Source organism: Globicephala melas, chromosome 4 (genome assembly GCF_963455315.2).
Source record: "Globicephala melas chromosome 4, mGloMel1.2, whole genome shotgun sequence".
Taxonomy (NCBI): domain Eukaryota; kingdom Metazoa; phylum Chordata; class Mammalia; order Artiodactyla; family Delphinidae; genus Globicephala; species Globicephala melas.
The window spans coordinates 105,096,776-105,114,076 of NC_083317.1; positions in this window are offsets into that span (position 1 = coordinate 105,096,776).

Here is a 17,301-nt window from a genome sequence, read left to right on the forward strand (position 1 = left end):
TATTGTCACACATTGGTGCCAGGGACGCCACATGGCCTGACTCCACAAGGAGAGAACTGTGGAAGGTCCGCAGTCGGCACTTCCTTGTCTCTGCCCTATGCGCTTCATCCCTTGGCTGCTTTTAACCTGTATGTTTTCCCTGTAATAAACCAAAACCATGAGTATAAGAGCTTTCAGTGAGTTCTGTGGGTCCTTCTAGCAAAGTATCGAAGCTGAGGGTGGTCTGGGGAGCCCCTTGAACTTGTAGCTGGTGTCAGAGGTGAGGGCAGCCTTGAGGACTGTTCCCTCTAACTTTACAGTTGGCCAAACTCCTCACAGAGACACAATGCATGGTGCAGAAATGTCTGCTACTTGTCAACCTGGAAACAAACGTGTGAGGCCAGGGGCATTGGCCCGGAGTGGAAGCTAGGGAAGATCTGCCACTTGGCAATTCTCAGTCTGAGATCCACAGCAGAACCTGCCTGGCTTAGCACCCTTCAGAGCATCCGTTTGCCACCCAGTGATACCAGAGGTGACAGGTGCAGCCAGCAATGTACCGAGTGCAGAAGCACAGCATTCATTCAGTCCCACTCAGAAACCTCCCTGTTCCATCAGATTCTCCTACTGCCAGCACATACCCACAATGGTCACCTCTCTCTGGAGTCTACCCAACAGGGATCCCTTCCTCTCCACACACACAGATCCTGTCTTCTCAAATACCTGAGGACCCAGCCCTCTTAGGCACAGAGAGATTCATGCATCATTACCGCAGACTGAAGATGGCCACACATTTTCTGACATTCCTCCCATTGAAAGATGGGTTGTTCCCTCCCCTTGAATCTGAGCAGGCGCTATGACTGCTTTGGCCAACAGAATCCGACAGAAGTGACACTGAGCCATTTTCTGTATGAGAAACACAGCTTCCATCTCCTGTCTCTTGGAGCACTGGCTCTGTGGGAAGCCAGCAGTCCCGTAAGAAGCTCAATCTAGCCACTAGAAAGGATGACTGACCAGCTTCAACTGTTCCAGCTATCTGAGCAAGGGGCCAAGCCTGAGCGTGAAGAAGCCCTTGTGCACATTCCAGCCTCAGCAAATGCGATCTAAAGGAGCAAGGAAGAGCCAGAATTGGGAGGGCCCCAGGCGAGCGATTCTCGCCATCTACAGTTATCTGGTCCATCCCAGCTGAGGCCACAGTCATGGGGGGGTGAGGGGGGCTGTGCAGAGAGGAGCCATGCAGCTCTGTCCTGTGCAGATTTCTGACTCACGGAGCTGGAGAGATAATAAAAGGGTCATAGTTTTATGATATTAAGTTTTAAGAAGTTTGGTATGCAACAGTAGATAACCATAGCACTCCCTCATAAACGGGGCCCAGTCTTTCATAATGGGGTCTCCGCCATCTCATGCCCAATGGGGCCTGGTTCTCTCTCTCACACAGAGCCATGACCCTCTGACAGCTGCAGAAACCAACCCTGCTACACACACAAGAATTCAATCCTCTCTCTCCTGGGGACCCTTTGTCCTCCTACCTCACGAGGACAAAGCCCTTTCACACGTGGGGACACAGCCCTCTTACACCCATGGAAAACTGCCCCTAACACACATGCAAGGACTGAATCCTCTCCCATCCGGGGACCGAGCTCTCACTTGCCTGGAATACCACCCTCTTATGCCCACCTGGAGATATTTTGATGGCCTGCCCTCCGATGCTCAGAGATGCCTCTCGCTCAAACAGGATTCGGCCTGTCTTCCTCACCGCCCCGCTCTCGTGCACACACTCACAAGAATCCAGCAGCCCCCTCATACACTGTCTTTCTCTCTTCAGCTACAACTTGCACTTAACAGTGGCCTCGTAAAGACCATGATGCAACCGTTAGGGTCCGACGTGTACGTCGCTTCTAAAGGTCCACATTTCCAACCTCTCAGGAGGAAAGGGTGGTGATGGGGTAGACTGCTGGGCAAACGTGTGGGGCTGAGAGCGATACTTGGGGCCATGCTGTGACAAAAGGAACACACGCTACACCAGAAAACCCAAGACCCAGGACGTCCATCTCTTCTCACCACTGTGAACTTACTTCACAGAGCTGCAGGTTCCTTGTCACTAAAGTGGGCAGAGTCACTCCACAGACCACACCCTCCACAACTCTTGTTGACCTGCTCAAACCAGTGCCCTGAGTCCCTTCAGTACACAGTCCTATGTTAGATGACCACTGAAGAGGGAGCAGAATCTCCTCTTTAACTCACTTCGTGGTGTTGGGAGTTCACATCTTGAACAAAGGAGGAAAAGTCTTCACAGGATATCAGAGGTTATTTAATTTCTGGGTAAGAATAAACAGGCAGCAGAAAGGGATTTAGTTAATGACACATTTCCTAGAATGCTGATCCTCTAACAGCTATCACATGTAGGTCAAAAAGCAGTCAGAAATGTAAGAGTCAATTAAAAGCCCATAGTACCTTATCAAAAAGAATCTGAGTTACTTGTCTGTGGGCTCAGCTGTAATCACCGAGCTAAAAAGAAAGCTGAGCGAGGCAGCTCCCTCCTTTTCCAAACGGCACATGCGGCAATCTGCACCGTTGTGCTCCACTGCCGCTTACACAGCCCCAGAACAAGCACGTGGCTGGCGTTTACAATTCAGTTAGCTTGCCGCCATAGGGCCTCCCTCTGCTTTGGCAGTTGGGGTTCCTATCAGGGAAGGCCAAGGGCGTCCAGAGGAGCCATTCAGGAACGGCCACCTCTTTATCCTTATCTGCTTCAGGAGAGAACCAAGTCTGACCCTTTCAGAAAGATTCTGAGGGGATCCCCAGAAGGCATCTGAAAAACAAAGACAAGAGTATGAAACTCCCTCAGGGAACAGAAACTGAGGAACCTGCTGTTAAATCACGTCTTCATATTTTGATTTGCTTCTGTTTTCATAAACCACCTGGCTCTTAGTTTTCATGTTTAGCAAAGGATGTTGACCCATCAAATGATTTCACCTTCCCTTCCAGCTCTCAGACTGAAAACTGTTCTTGTCTTGGAACATTCCAGAAGAGAACTAGGGTTTATAGATGAGAAAAACTTTTAACCACTAGGATCTTGAAGAGTCTTTCAAGTTGCAAATGAATCTTCAAGAGGCTAACGAAGCCATGGACACTGTCCTCTGGAAAATATGAACATGAACTTACACACAAAATTTACATACTTTTTCAGGTAACCTATGAGTCAACAGGATTTTGGAAGTGAAGTGACTTGCCCGAGGTCACACTAATTACAGAGGACTGGGAAAGAACCCACATCTCCCAGCTTCCAGTGTAGTGTATTTCATGATCTCACATTCTATGCATTGGAAAAACAGACTCACCAAGTGAATCAACTAAACTGTAAGCCCCATGATGGCAGGGATCAGAGGGATTCTGCTTTCTAACCTAGACCATAATTGACTCACTCATTCATGGAGAACAGCGAAAAAATGAGATTAAGAACCACTGTCAACAGTTTTGCTTTTATTTTTATTTATTTATTTTTAACATCTTTACTGGAGTATAGTTGCTTTACAATGGTGTGTTAGTTTCTACTGTATAACAAAGTGAATCAGCTATACATAAACGTATATCCCCATATCTCCTCCCTCTTGCATCTCCCTCCCTCCCACCCTCCCTATCCCACCCCTCTAGGCGGTCACAAAGCACCGAGCTGATCTCCCCGTGCTATGTGGTCGCTTCCCACTAGCTTTCTGTTTTACAGTTGGCAGTGTATATATGTCCATGCCACTCTCTCACTTCGTCCCAGATGTTCTCTTCCAGGACACTGAATCTTCAGCAAGGGACCAGGACAAAAGAATCAGATTCATTTAGGGGTCACACCCCAACCTGGCCCCTCCTGCTGGAGGGCCATGGCTGGGGCTCTTGCTTCCCTGGTCTTCAGCCTTCCCATCAATTGTGAGAGTCCCCCCTACCACCACCAATCCTGCCAATCGGCTCCCTTTCACTTAAATCAGCCCAAGCAGTTTCTGTGGTTGCAACCAAAGAACCCTGACTGATTCATGAAGAAACCCAGGGAGCAGGCTAACCCAGATCATTCCACTTCCTCCCCGATGCCACAGCCCCATCATACCGCTAGGTGGCTAACTGCTTCTCCTCTCCCAGCTATTCACGGGGTCACTCCATCTACTGGTAAAAAAAAAAAATCCCTGAACCAGGAGACAAGACATCTGGATACCAGCCCTGGCTGTGCCAATAACCAGCTATGAGTCTCACTGCTATTCATTCACCCTCTAGGTAGCAAGTAGTAGTACCCCCTTACACTCCTTACCATGAGCCGGATACTGTTTTAAGTGCTTTACATGTAAGTGATTTATCTCTCACAATCATTTTACAAAGATACTACAGTTTTTCTTTTTTCAGATGGAAAACTGAGGCATGGAGAGGTTAAGCATCCTCACAGTGACACAGCTTAGAAAGTAGCTTGAACCCAGAAAATCTGAAGGCTACGTGCTCTTAGCCACTACACAATGCTGCCCTTCTGGGTTTTGGACTTTTCTCTCCATTGTAATTGGACTACTTTGAGGATCTTCGTCTCTGTCTGGAAGAGATTCATACTCTAATTGTAGAGCATTGTGACCGAGCATGAAGGGTCCAGGACTGCTGTGCCCTCTCCTAAAGGTCTCGGTCCCTCCCTTCAGCTCCTAGTGAATGTTCAGCTAACGCCCTCAGAGCCTATTTAATCAAGACAGTGAAAAGCTCTCTTCTTGCCACACCTATGATCTTCAACTTAACTATCTGTTCTTATTGCTGCCATAACAAATAGCCCCAAACACAGTGGCTTAAACCAGCACACATTTATTATTTTCAGTTCTGGAGATCGTAAGTATGAAATGGGTCTCACCAGGCTAAAGTCAAGGTGTTGCAGAGCTGCGTTCCTTCCAGAGATACTAGGAATCAGTTTCTTTGCCTTTTCCAGCTTGTAGAGGCTGCTTGCATTCCTCGGCTCATGGCCCCTTCCTCCATCAATGTTGGCTTCCAACATCAAAGCCAACTCTGTAGCATCTTCTCAAATCTTTCTCTGACGCTCTTTGCTTTGGTCATAGCATCTTCTATGACTCCTTTAAGCATCCTTGTTATTATTGTTAAAGCCCACCTAGATAACCTCCAGATCTCAAGGTCCTTCACTTCACATGTGCAGGGTCCCTTTTGCCATGTAAGGTAACGTATTGACAGGTTCCAGGGATTAAGATGCGGAAACAGTAAGGGCCATGATTCTGCCTACCACGCTGCCTGAATGCACAACAGTTAAATCTACCACAACAATGGAAAGTAATTTAGGCATCTAAGTCCAGAAACAATGATGGGAATTCCACATTTCTTGGACTATTCTAAATGAATATTTATTAAAGGATCTAACCCTCCCTCTGTGCCAGAGAAATGGGGGCAGACATCTAGAAGAAGGGAAAATCATAAGTTGGGACTCCCTCTGAATAACTGCAAAAACTGTGTGAGCTATTACTTTTCAATGCTTTTTTGAGTCTATCTTTATTGTTTAGATTCGGAAGCAGTTGGCTTTTCAAGCCCAGTGAAGCCCCAAACTTCTGGATTCTCTATATTACTTCCCATTTTAAATCTCAAACTAGCCAATTTTTGCTTGAATATCTTGTCTAATGAAGCAAGAAAAACCATTACCAAATGTCCTGCCACTGAAGTTTCCAGCTTTCCAGGCTGAAATATCTATTTCCTTGCTCCCTGACTGCAAATTTAGAACCACATATTTTAGGTTTGCATGTGGCAATACTCACTTCATGGTACTCATTTCTATACTAGAGTAAGATCACTTGTTGTAACCAATTGATCTCAAAGGGTCTCCTGCACAACTGAAGTTTATTTCTTATACAGGCCAATGTGAGTGTGCCAGGTTGGTGAGTGGCTTTCTTTCATGAGGTAATTCAGTGCCCTGGGTCCTTTGCACCCTGTGGCTCGGCCATCAGTTCCCATGTCCTAGTTGCCATCATTTATATCTAGCTCACATAAAGGGGAAAAGAACATGTAAGGACCACAGACACATCTTTTAAGTTTTGGGGCCCAGAAATGGTACACTTTTCTTCAGCTCAAATTCCATTGGTCAAAAATCATTGGTCAATCTGCAAGGGAGGCTAGAGTGTGGTCTACTTCTACTTCTGTTTCCAAAAAGTATACATTTTAGTTGGTTTACCAAAGTGAGAGTTCTGGGGTGACTGCCCCACTTGCTCTGTTTTAGAAGGTAGTAGATAGTATCTTGGAGTTACGCCTCTAAGATTCCATGATTTTCCATTTTTAATATTATTCAGATCACTGATTTCAGAACAGCATCACCCAACTTTCAACTCCTTTCATTAAATGGTGGAGTGGAGTGCAATGGAAAGGACACAGATTTTATCATTAAAATAGAACTGTGTTTGAATCCTGGTTTATACCTTCACTACCTATTTCATCTCTGATGAGTTACTTCATTTCTTTGAACTCTCATTTTTTTCCCAAGAAAAAAAGAAAACTTCACCCAAGATTACCTTTCCGATACATCTCATGGTCTAACCGCTCATATATCAATGACAAAGCTAATAGCTTCTCATCATTCTTTTAATATCATGTCATCCTATTACTTTTATGGAGAATGTGCCCAGGGGAAGTAACTGCTCACCCAGCTCCATTTCTAGGTTGTAGGAAGAGTTAATACCATATTTATTATACCTAACAGCATGCTTTGTATATACTAGATACTCAGTAACGTTAGGTCCCATTATTTTCTCCTTTCCCTTTTCCAGTTGTTGTTTAGAATCAGAGAAACTTGCCTCTGTGAGAACTTGTTGGTGCAGTGAAGTACACGTGCTTTCCTACTTGATTAAAGTTTCACAGTCCATCTAGTTACCCTATAACCATTGAGGAAATGTCTCCATTTCTGCCACACATTCTGTTTAATAGGATAAAGCTCATTTCAGAGATTGCTGGAGAGCACTTTTCATTAGGATTTACAGGACCTACGTTTTTTTTTAACATCTTTATTGGGGTATAATTGCTTTACAATTATATGTGGTGTTAGTTTCTGCTTTATAACAAAGTGAATTATATGTGGTGTTAGTTTCTGCTTTATAACAAAGTGAATCAGTTATACATATACATATGTTCCCATATCTCTTCCCTCTTGCGTCTCCCTCCCTCCCACCCTCCCTATCCCACCCCTCCAGGCGGTCACAAAGCACCGAGCTGATCTCCCTGTGCTATGCGGCTGCTTCCCACTAGCTATCTACCTTACGTTTGTAGTGTATATATGTCCATGTCTCTCTCTCGCTTTGTCACAGCTCACCCTTCCCCCTCCCCATATCCTCAATGCTCAACATCATTAATCATTAGAGAAATGCAAATCAAAACTACAATGAGATATCATCTCACACCAGTCAGAATGGCCAGCATCAAAATATCTAGAAACAATAAACGCTGGAGAGGGTGTGGAGAAAAGGGAACACTCTTGCACTGCTGGTGGGAATGTGAATTGGTACAGCCACTACGGAGAACAGTAAGGAGGTTCCTTAAAAAACTACAAATAGAACTACCATATGACCCAGCAATCCCACTACTGGGCATATACCCTGAGAAAACCATAATTCAAAAAGAGTCATGTACCAAAATGTTCACTGCAGCTCTATTTGCAATAGCCAGGAGATGGAAACAACCTAAGTGTCCATCATCGGATGAATGGATAAAGAAGATGTGGCACATATATACAATGGAATATTACTCAGCCATAAAAAGAAACGAAATTGAGCTATTTGTAATGAGGTGGATAGACCTAGAGTCTGTCATACAGAGTGAAGTAAGTCAGAAAGAGAAAGGACCTACTTTTAAATTCAAGGCCTTGTGGTATTTACAATTCAACCAGGGCGTCAGAGTACACAGAGCAGAAAACAACCTTCCCTAGACCAGTGGTTGCAAACTGGAGGCCGCAGAACACATCAGCCCATGGGCATGATTTGTTTGTAAGTACTATGCTAGTAAAAATTTTGATTTGGTTTCTAACATTTAAAAGCCAGGAGATATAATATTAAACTGGAAGTTCTGGCTTCTGGAGAAAAATGGGAAGAGCCGGCCACATAGGGGCCACAGTACCACAAGGTAACAGTGTGCTCAGTGGACAGCGACTACTCTTTGCACAGGGAGAAATGCTCCAGTTTGCTTCAGCTCCCCGGCTCCCTTACCCCCGGTACCTGCCTATATTCCCTGCCTGGCCCCTGTAGGCAACTGAGTTTGCGCCTCACGTTCTGGATCCTATGGCCTATAAGGTACAAATAGGATTGCTACTTGCATAGTTCCTATTCCTGCTGGAGAAAATCTGTTGGATCAAGTGACATGATTTTCTAAATTTTCTAATATTCTAGGAAAATCATTCTCACAGTTTGAGAAGGTACTTCTCACCAGCTGATCCAAGGCAGGCTCAGATGCCATGATCAGACCCGTGTTTCAGCCAGGCTTTATCTGGATCTAAGGTGGATTGGAGGTGGGAGAAAACAGAAAACAAGGGCAAGAGTTTCGAAGAGAGGGAGGGAATGGTGGTTTGAATCAGGGCGATGGTAGTGGCAATGGAGAAATGCCAGATGTGGGAGATTTTAAGGAGGCAGAATCAACAGGAGGTAACAACTGATTGGATTTTAATATTAACCTACCCTTCACCAACTTCACAGATCTTACTGGACTTTCCACTCACACACTCCCCACTTCAGTCAGACTCTACTGCTCATTTTCCAATTTCTACCTAACATTCTAATAGGTCACTTATACACAAGTGCCAAAAGAAATGGAGGCATCAAAGATGAATCCAGTTTTAGGTGCCTTTAATGAAGACAGAGAATTCAGGAGAACAGAAAACATTTCTTTTCTTTTGCTGAAGGTGGGGCATGGGAGAAGGCTGGAGGTGGGGGAAGTTAAAAGGTTTACTGTGGCACATAAAAAGCAAATCACACGGACTCTAGAACCAGAATGCCTCGGTTTGCATCCTAGCTCTATGACTTCCTAGCTATGTGACATTGGGTGAGTAAGTTACTTAACTTCTCAGAGCCTTGATTTCCTCTGAAAAATGGGAATTAATAATTGTGCCCACTTCATAAGTGTAGTGCAGGAGTGAGTCTAGGACCTTAGAAAGAGACATGAGCCATCACAGTCGTGGACAATGAATGTGCTCCCTGGAGAAGACACTGCAGAGGGAAGAAAGCCGAGAGCAGAGCCCAGCTAGGAGGCAGAGATGCAGATGGAGCCCTAGGGCAGCAGTTCTAAAATGCGGCTGTATATTATAACCACCTGGAGAGCTTTCAAAAAGTACTGATGTCTGATCTCACCCCCAGAGATGCTGACTGAATTGTTTTGGCATGTGGCCTGAGTGTTAAAGAGTTTTAAAAGTTACCCAGGTGATCCTAATATACAGACAATTTTGAGAACCATATTCCTAAGGAAAGGATTTCTCATTTTAAAATGGGCTCCATCCATCAAAATGTAGCTCTAAGTGTAAATTCCAACAAAGCCCTTTCTTATAACATTACTGTAGGTCAAGGACTTGTTAGAAGATATAATAAAAATAATAGCCACTAGCAATTAGAGTAGAATAATGTACTGATTATGAGCATGGGCTCTGAAATTAGGCCTGGGTTCAAATCACAGCTCTGCCACTTACTTAGCTATGTGAATCTGAGAAAGTTACTTACCTTTCTGTGCCTTAGGATATCACTGTCTATCACAGAGGGTTGTTTGTGAGGAAAATGTATTAATATGTGAAAGGAACTTAGAACAGCGCCTGGCACAGAGTAAGCACTTAATAAAGGCTTGCTATTATTATCCTTATTGTCATTATTGAGCATTTATTGGTGCAGGAGTGACCCAACCAAGGAGGCTATAAGACGGGATTTTGGAGAGAGGTTATCTGCTAGCCAGCTGCAATGATGATTCCATCACTACTAGGACAGGAAGAATGGATAGTCCCTGGCACATTTTAGCAGTTCAATTGTTAAAATTTTAACCAACGGTGAACTGGAAAAAGATACCAGAGGAAGGGAGTGTACTGGCAGATGCAATATATCAGATGTTTGATAAATCCTGGGAAAATAATCAGTAATTGATAATAATTGAATACCACAGCAAGTGTATATAGTAATATTAACTCAGTCCTTCCCAAAAGGGATCTATGACCATTTACTCAGGTACCCATACACTGAAGAAAGAGAAATATTGAGACATTTTTAGGACTCTGGACACTGATACCCCTTGACCACTAAGTAGACAGAATGACTGAAGCACATGATGACAGCCAGCCTCTGTCACTGGGCCCTACCAGTTTTGGCCAATGGCCATATGAACAAAGAAGGCCATGGGGATATGGATGGAGGGTACACAAGGGCCCAACAGCATGGGGTTCCTTGCACCAAGTCTTATCTAGCTTCCACTGCTGTCAAATGTCCTATTTGCCAGTAAAAAAAAACAGTGATCCTCCACGTGGCACCATCCCTTGAGAAGACCAACATCTACTTAGAGGCAAGTTGATTAGATTGAACCCCTTCTATTTAAAAGTGATAGTGATTGATCTTGACTGGAATTGACACATATTCTAGGTATAGATTTGCTTTCTCTACCCATAGGATCTCAGTCTGCCCCACTACCCAAAGGCCTACAGAATGTTTGGCCTACCAGTATGGAATCACATATAGTATCGAGGAACTTGAACCAAGTTCCTTGAACCAAAGAATCCACTTTGGAGCAAAGAAGGTACAGCAGTGGGCATATGAGCGTGGAATCCAGTGTTCCTATCAGTTACTGCAGAAGCCATAAGCTGCTGTACTCAGCTGATCTTTGGAAGGAGTACTGAGGTTATCAGTTTGGAGATGACACTTTTCAAGTACTGTCTTCCATGAATAGAATACATGGCTCTGGAACCAAGGGGTGGAAGTAGGAGTCCCAGTGGCGTACTTGGGGAGACCATGTCTCCCATCTTCACAACTCCAGGCTCATCAAGTCCACAGGTCCTGGCCAGCAGAGAGGGAGTATTTCCCTCTGACCAGGTGTCTACTGGGGTGTCTCTTGGTAATCTCCTGCCCAATTTTGAAGGTCAAATGTAGCAGTCACAGACCAAGAAGAACATGGTAATCAGGAATTCACACCCCTCAGGGATGAGAGTCTGGGTTGCCTCACAAAATAAGCCACTTTGACCTGCAAAAGTGCTGAGGGCGAAGGGTGGGTAGTTGAGGAAAGAAATGACGAGTATCAACGTGGCCCTGAGACCAGCAGCAATGAAGGGGCTGAGATTCATCTTCTAACCTTTCTCTTGTAAGCTTCCCCTGGAAAGAGGCTAACCAGAATTCTTGATGACCTATTCCCAAATGGGATGAACTTAATATTTGAAGACAGTGGATCTGAGCACGCAAGTGGTGAACTATAGTAGATGCTGGGGTGCACGGTCCAGGTTGCTCTTCAGGACTAAGACACCCATTCCCCCAGATGCCAGGAGTGTTGGCCACTGGTGGCACACAGCAGCATCCCTCCCAGGAATTGCTTTTGGTTGAAGAAGGCTTCCTGGCTCAAAGGGGTTGCACCACCTCCCACAGGTGGTACATATCCAATGGCTGGTAATGCAGGGATATGAAGGCCAGGCCCACTTACCTCAACTCTGGACAACTCTGATAGGCCATTCTAGTTCTAGGGTTCCCAGCTGGGGCCTCTGTTACAACTGCTTCACAGTTCAACTCCTCCCTCTGGCCAGTCCTACTTCCTTTGCTCCCTCATATAGGTGGTTAATAAGAGTACTCTCCCATAAGTATCTTGACACAAATATCTACCTCAGATTCTGAAGGAGTGAATCTACGACACCAGAATGAAGGTTTTGTACTTAATGGGTAAAAAGGAAACTTCCCTCCATCCTAAATTCACTCTGGATGACAGTGGCAATGCATGGATTGTAAAGGAAATTTGTTTGTCTCCAAAGCATGTAATTATTATTAATAAAAGTAAAAATGAGAGAGATGCCAGGGAGAGCATGCTTAAAGGAGCCAAAATTCTGATTTTTAAGACAAGATCATCTACCAAGATATCTTGGAAAGCAAACTCCCTCTAATGCCTTCAGCATAAATTCACGTGTGAGCTTAGTTAAGAGGGAAGATTTTACTCTCGCCCTCTGGATTTAACAGGACAATGTCATTACTCTGGGGAGAAAATGTCAGCTTCCTAAGGGAAATTATTTTCTGCAAAAACGTCTGAAACGGCTTCAATGGCCCCACTGGTCTCCTGTACAGAGAAATGTACCAGAGATACTGACAAGAAGGTCATCATAATGATAAAATATAGACCTCTATATAGTCCCCAATGGGGAGAACTGAAAACAGAGCTTGTGTCCAAATGCCTCTGTTTCCTGAGCAGAATTCTTAACCTTGGCCAGAGTGTTTTCAGAACGCTTTATACTAACCTGTAACAGAGATAAAATCTCCCTGTTAAAATAGCTATAATGTTAGTCACGTCAGGGGGATGCTGTCAGGCTTTGCAAAGTGCTTTGTGGCTCTTCAGATAAAAGCAGAGATAAAGCTACAGTGTTATTATTTTTCAACTTGGAGGGCTATCTGGCTAACCCTCTGCATGAACTCACTCTAATCAACCAACTCAAAAGCCTTATATAAGCTATAAATCCCACTTGCCACTTCATTTCAGCGATGACAGGGAAAACAACATGACCACTTGCTCCCTGGGTCTGAGGAAGTGTCAGACTCCCAGCCTGGGGAACAAGAGAGACTGAGCAATGAATTTCAGACAGTGCCTTATTGGGGGGAGAGGGGGTAGCACTGCTGCTCCCCTCACAACAACCATGACATCCTCGGGCAAAATCTAGTTTCCCAATCTGGAACCAAGATGCTTATGATCAGTCCCCAGCCTCCTCCTCCCGCCCTTCCTCTCCATCCTCCTAACTAACAGAGGCAGGGGCAGCTAACTCTACACCGAAATCCATACGCCCCCTCCTGAGTATAAAGCTGTTCTGGGAAGCAGCTGACGGCCATGTAGGGCCATAGGACCTGTTCTCACCATGTGGTATGTGTCACTTTCAGGCCTGGGTTAAGGTTAAGAGGAATTGTGTTTTTCCACATCCATCTGCTGACTAAATGCCCAGGGCTCTGACATGCTAAGGGATGGTGAAGTCACAGAATTGAAGAACTCCTGAGAACAGGAATATCACCATAGTACTGTTATATGAATGAAAAATAGACCTCTATTGTGTTAAGCACTGAAATTTGGAGGTTTATTTGGTACGATATCTAGTGGTACCCTAACCGTATGTACAAAAATACTTCTTGAGCCATTGCTATGTGTCACAAACTTTTCCAAGCATATATCCTGAATATCTCTTGTAATGCTGACATCAAGCCTACAAGGTAGCTACTACTGTTATCCCCATGTTATCGATGAGAAAATGAGGCACAGAAGAGTTAAGCAAAATGTCCAAGGTCACACTGCAGGTAAACAGTGCTGAGTTCAGTGCTGGATCCTTTCTACTGGCCCCAAGACAATGCCTCCAATAATCTCTCTTCCTTTCTCCTCTGTGCTCCTCAGGCTACAGACTAACCAGACCATATACCTCATGAGCAGTCTTACCATGGGGAATGACTTTCCTTTCCTCCATCTTTTCTTGTCAAACCCAACAAGGAACTGCTGAACTTCCAGTTGCTTCTGAAGCAGTCCTTTCCAACAGGACTCACCCCTCTGCTCCAAAGCCTTACTCTGTCCTTCACTGGTCATCTGTCACCAGAGAAGAATGCACTCCCTAACGGGCCTCCTGGAAGAATGGCTGGTCCTTTTGTAGGGCTCGCAGATGAGACTTCCAGCCTGGGAATGCAGTGCTAACTTACCTAGCTCAGAGCTTCACACATTACCTGGCAGAAGTAGGTGCTCAGGAAATGTTTATTGGATCGAACACATGCACATAAAATGCAAAGCTGCCAACCAGTGGTTGTTAACTTAAATAACATGCCAAGAGAATAACATGCCAAGAGAATAACATGCCAAGAGAAACGCAAGGCTCCTGTATCAAACCCAGAAGAACCTGGCCTGGGAAAGGAGAGGCTTTCTCCAATGCATTACAGCTGAGCAGGTGCTAATCCTGACTCCAGGGCCCAACTGTGGTCATACACGAGTGGGTGCCACGTACTTACAGCCACGTTTCAGGAGCACTGGCATGGGAGGGATTCTACCTAAAACTGGATCTACCCTACATGCCCTAGTCACAGCTGTCTAGTGCCTGAAATTTTACAATTAAAGGTCCATTCCTTGACAAAGGTTAAACATTTTCAGATATTCATATCCTGATACAAATGGATTTGTTAGGCCCTTTCCCAAGAGTGGGCTGTGAAAGGTAAACAAGGAAGCAGGAAGACCTTAGCACAACAGCCCTGCAGCTTAAAAAGGGGGGAATCAGAATCAGCAATGAGGGGAGAGATGGGCAAAGAACAACTGGGACATGGAACACAAGGCTTGTCTGCTTTACAGGTGTGCTCAAGGTTGGTCTGAGTCCGAGACAGAACCCCACAGGATTACGTGCCTGTTTGTGGAAGGAGGAAGCCACTGACCCAGTCTCCTATTTTTTTCAACCTGAGTCTCCTTGAAAGAGGACTCAGAAAAATCCTACCCTTGGCCAAGACTAACTGCTGACTGCCCTAGGGCAGCAAATATCACACAATTAGTTTCTAGAGTTTCACTTTCTATCTCTGTCAGTTTCAGGAACTGCCTGTCACTAGAGCCCTCTAGTGCCAGAGGATGAAGCTATGTGCAGTATAAAACAATGAAAAGAGCCAGAATTTGCTAGAATAATCCTCATCTTAGATGGTCCAGGGTTAAATGTTACAGCTGGCTGTTAGCAAACTGTGAAGGGCTAAACATTGATTTGTTAATTACAGATAGCTAAAGTAGGCTTAAATATATATATATATAGCTCAACCCTTCTTCTCCCCACCCTCAGGGGCTATGAAAGTATAAAATATATAATAAAATAAAAAACCTATCTTCTACTGTAGCCCCAGCTTCCCTTTCCAAATTTCCTTTGACAAAAAGAAGGTTAGCTGTAGTAGTTATTTCCTCGACTAGTAATTTTCCCTCCTAAACATCCCCACCACAGTTGCTATCTTCTGAATCCTATCCTCCATTATATCTAAGTTCTATTAATGACACAGGACCTGACATAAGCCTGCCTCTATTGTATGAATTCAGATGTGCTATGAAGTCCCCAATGGCCAAATTCCTTCTCCCCAATCCCATTACCACCACCTTCCCCAACTGAACCTGTAATTTCATCTTAGAGCATCATCCTCTCTGGCTTAAATCAAATTCCAGTTTAAAAATATAAATCTTCCTAGAGGGAAAATTCCTAAAAGCATTAAATGAACTGAGACTATAAAAGTCAACTTTTATTAATTCAACTATCCAACAAGTAATTTCTTCAACTCCTACTATGAGCTGGACACACTGATTCAATATAGGTAACACGTGATTTTAAACCACAAGGTGAAGGAGAGGGATACCAAGGAAGGTCTGAGAAACTGCCACAACCAAGGGGAGCCTAAGAAGAAATGAAAACTAATTATAATATAGTACCCTGAATGGGATCCAGGAAGAGAAGAAGGATATTAGGTAAAAATAAGAGAATCTGAATAAAATATGGACCTTACTTAATAATAATTTATCCACATTAGTTCATCAATATGACAAATGTACCATATACTGTAAGGTGTTAATAATAGGGGAAAGTGGGTATGGAGTATGTGGGAACCCTCTGTATTATCTTACCAATATTTCTGTAAATCTAAAACTGTTCTAAAAAATTAAGTCTATTTTAAAAAAGAAAAGAAAGGAAGGCTGAGAACACTAAACATACCCCCTCCTTTTCCTAATAGTGCCCGAATTTCCTTTAAATCACCTCTCCCTTAACATCAGTGGGCAACGTCAGTGGGATTCATCCCTGTTCCAGCTCCAGTGAAGGGCTCTCATGGTCTAAGCCAATTAGAATATCCCGCTCACCTGGGCCACTGTGACTGGTTCAAAAATGGACCAATCAGAGCAGGAGCTGCTTGCTGAGGCCTTAGGAAAGAAAAGCTTTTACTCTTCCTCTGGACCAGGGTGTGAGAATCTGAGGCTTCCAAGGCTGCAGCAGATATCTTGTTACCATGAAGAGAATAAGACTGAGGGATGCTATGAGACAACTCACATCCAATCGAAGCAAAGCTGAGAAGCAGGTCCTGCTGCCATTATTTGAGCTTCCTAGTCTACGACTGCTCCTGAGGACAGCAGTGCCTTTGGGCTTCTGCCACCTGCAGCATGAAAAATTGTAACTAATCTTATGGACGTGCACACTTCACAGCATTGCCCGTGGTGGCCACCTGACTGAGCAGGGAAGGGGACCCCCAGAGAGATGGTCTTGCCTTGCTGAAGTCACCAGGGCTTGTGGTAGAGCCATGCTCACTTAAAGAGGCACACACAGTCACAATTTCATAGGGCTTGTTTATGAGTTTGAAAACAGCCGCAAAAAGAGTGAGATGGTGTTAGACAATAGGCCCCTCTGTTTTCTTTCCAAAAGGTCTATCACTATCAAGTCACCTTCCAGTTCTAGGCAAGACTCAGTAGAGGTCAAAGGGTCATGCTTTACTTGAGTTCGACACCGAGTTTTCAGTCAGGAATAAACAAGTTGGACTTCAACAGCCATGGAGGCAGGGACCACTTCTCTCCTGTTCACCCTGTATCCCCAGGGCTTAGCATACCAGTAAGTGTCTAATAAGAGCTCAAGAAATGTCTGCTGAAAAAAAATAAATTGCTAAAAGTTGTCTTTATTTAACTGTAGACTAAGTTTTCTAGATTGAAAGAAACATTCTGCTATAACAGCATGCCCAATCCAGTGTCTTCAAAACAGAAACCTTGAGGCAAGTCACAAGATTGGACGCCCAAAACCAACATCTTAAAGGGGAGCTCAGTGGATTCCTCAAAACTCCTTGCCTGAGCAATGGGATGTTGTCACCCTGAGGCTCGTTTTTCACCCTTCAGAAAATTAGCGAAGTGATTCAAGAAAGCCTTTCAAAGATGACCAACCTGACATTCCATTTTATTTCTCCAACGGCATGTTCAGAAGTGCTGTGCTGGTATAGACCTGCTAGCTCAGATTGATGGGTGAGAAATTTGCTGCTCTGTCATTAACTGCCTCTTGCTAGATGGGAAGCAACTTTTTAAAAATAGCTAGAGATTCAGGCTGGTGAAAAAAAGGATAGAAGAGTAACAGTCACCTTTCCTCCCATCTGAATTTGCTGAGCCAGGAGGGTGAGCACA